Source organism: Ascaphus truei, unplaced genomic scaffold (assembly GCF_040206685.1).
Source record: "Ascaphus truei isolate aAscTru1 unplaced genomic scaffold, aAscTru1.hap1 HAP1_SCAFFOLD_989, whole genome shotgun sequence".
Lineage (NCBI taxonomy): Eukaryota > Metazoa > Chordata > Amphibia > Anura > Ascaphidae > Ascaphus > Ascaphus truei.
Window position 1 is genome coordinate 71137 of NW_027457329.1, and position 2964 is coordinate 74100.

The window sequence follows — 2964 nt, forward strand, 5'->3', positions numbered from 1 at the left end:
AGAGATGCACACAGAGACAGCTAGTGACAGCCTGAGAGATGCACAGAGACAGCTAGTGACAGCCTGAGAGATGCACACAGAGACAGCTAGTGACAGCCTGAGAGATGCACACAGAGACAGCTAGTGACAGCCTGAGAGAGGCACACAGAGACAGCTAGTGACAGCCTGAGAGATGCACACAGAGACAGCTAGTGACAGCCTGACAGCTGCGCACAGAGACAGCTAGTGACAGCCTGAGAGATGCACACAGAGACAGCTAGTGACAGCCTGAGAGATGCGCACAGAGACAGCTAGTGACAGCCTGAGAGAGGCACACAGAGACGCCTAGTGACAGCCTGAGAGATGCACACAGAGACAGCTAGTGACAGCCTGAGAGATGCACAGAGACAGCTAGTGACAGCCTGAGAGAGGCACACAGAGACAGCTAGTGACAGCCTGAGAGAGGCACACAGAGACAGCTAGTGACAGCCTGAGAGATGCACACAGAGACAGCTAGTGACAGCCTGAGAGAGGCACACAGAGACAGCTAGTGACAGCCTGAGAGATGCACACAGAGACAGCTAGTGACAGCCTGAGAGATGCGCACAGAGACAGCTAGTGACAGCCTGAGAGATGCACACAGAGACAGCTAGTGACAGCCTGAGAGAGGCACACAGAGACAGCTAGTGACAGCCTGAGAGATGCACACAGAGACAGCTAGTGACAGCCTGAGAGAGGCACACAGAGACAGCTAGTGACAGCCTGAGAGAGGCACACAGAGACAGCTAGTGACAGCCTGAGAGATGCACACAGAGACAGCTAGTGACAGCCTGAGAGATGCACACAGAGACAGCTAGTGACAGCCTGAGAGATGCACACAGAGACAGCTAGTGACAGCCTGAGAGATGCACACAGAGACAGCTAGTGACAGCCTGAGAGAGGCACACAGAGACAGCTAGTGACAGCCTGAGAGATGCACACAGAGACAGCTAGTGACAGCCTGAGAGATGCACACAGAGACAGCTAGTGACAGCCTGAGAGATGCACACAGAGACAGCTAGTGACAGCCTGAGAGGCGCACAGAGACACCTAGAGACAGCCTGAGAGATGCACACAGAGACAGCTAGTGACAGCCTGAGAGATGCGCACAGAAACAGCTAGTGACAGCCTGAGAGATGCACACAGAGACAGCTAGTGACAGCCTGAGAGATGCACACAGAGACAGCTAGTGACAGCCTGAGAGATGTACACAGAGACAGCTAGTGACAGCCTGAGAGATGCACACAGAGACACCTAGAGACAGGCTGAGAGAGGCACACAGAGACAGCTAGTGACAGCCTGAGAGAGGCACACAGAGACACCTAGTGACAGCCTGAGAGATGCGCACAGAGACAGCTATTGACAGCCTGAGAGAAGCACACAGAGACAGCTAGTGACAGCCTGAGAGATGCACACAGAGACACCTAGTGACAGCCTGAGAGATGCACACAGACAGCTAGTGACAGCCTGAGAGATGCACACAGAGACACCTAGTGACAGCCTGAGAGAGGCACACAGAGACAGCTAGTGACAGCCTGAGAGATGCGCACAGAGACAGCTAGTGACAGCCTGAGAGAGGCACACAGAGACAGCTAGTGACAGCCTGAGAGAGGCACACAGAGACAGCCAGTGACAGCCTGAGAGAGGCACACAGAGACACCTAGTGACAGCCTGAGAGATGCACACAGAGACACCTAGTGACAGCCTGAGAGAGGCACACAGAGACAGCTAGTGACAGCCTGAGAGATGCACACAGAGACAGCTAGTGACAGCCTGAGAGATGCACACAGAGACAGCTAGTGACAGCCTGAGAGATGCGCACAGAGACAGCTAGTGACAGTCTGAGAGAGGCACACAGAGACAGCTAGTGACAGCCTGAGAGAGGCACACAGAGACAGCTAGTGACAGCCTGAGAGAGGCACACAGAGACAGCTAGTGACAGCCTGAGAGATGCGCACAGACACCTAGAGACAGCCTGAGAGATGCACACAGAGACAGCTAGTGACAGCCTGAGAGATGCACAGAGACAGCCAGTGACAGCCTGAGAGATGCACACAGAGACAGCTAGTGACAGCCTGAGAGATGCACACAGAGACACCTAGAGACAGCCTGAGAGATGCACACAGAGACAGCTAGTGACAGCCTGAGAGATGCACACAGAGACAGCTAGTGACAGCCTGAGAGGCGCACAGAGACAGCTAGTGACAGCCTGAGAGATGCACACAGAGACAGCCAGTGACAGCCTGAGAGCTGCACACAGAGGCAGCTAGTGACAGCCCGAGAGGCGCACAGAGACAGCTAGTGACAGCCTGAGAGATGCACACAGAGACAGCTAGTGACAGCCTGAGAGAGGCACACAGAGACAGCCAGTGACAGCCTGAGAGCTGCACACAGAGACACCTAGTGACAGCCTGAGAGATGCACACAGAGACAGCTAGTGACAGCCTGAGAGATGCGCACAGAGACACCTAGTGACAGCCTGAGAGAGGCACACAGAGACAGCTAGTGACAGCCTGAGAGATGCACACAGAGACAGCTAGTGACAGCCTGAGAGATGCACACAGAGACACCTAGTGACAGCCTGAGAGATGCGCACAGAGACAGCTAGTGACAGCCTGAGAGAGGCACACAGAGACAGCTAGTGACAGCCTGAGAGATGCACACAGAGACAGCTAGTGACAGCCTGAGAGAGGCACACAGAGACACCTAGTGACAGCCTGAGAGAGGCACACAGAGACACCTAGTGACAGCCTGAGAGATGCACACAGAGACAGCTAGTGACAGCCTGAGAGATGCACACAGAGGCAGCTAGTGACAGCCCGAGAGGCGCACAGAGACAGCTAGTGACAGCCTGAGAGATGCACACAGAGACAGCTAGTGACAGCCTGAGAGGCGCACAGAGACAGCTAGTGACAGCCTGAGAGATGCACACAGAGACAGCTAGTG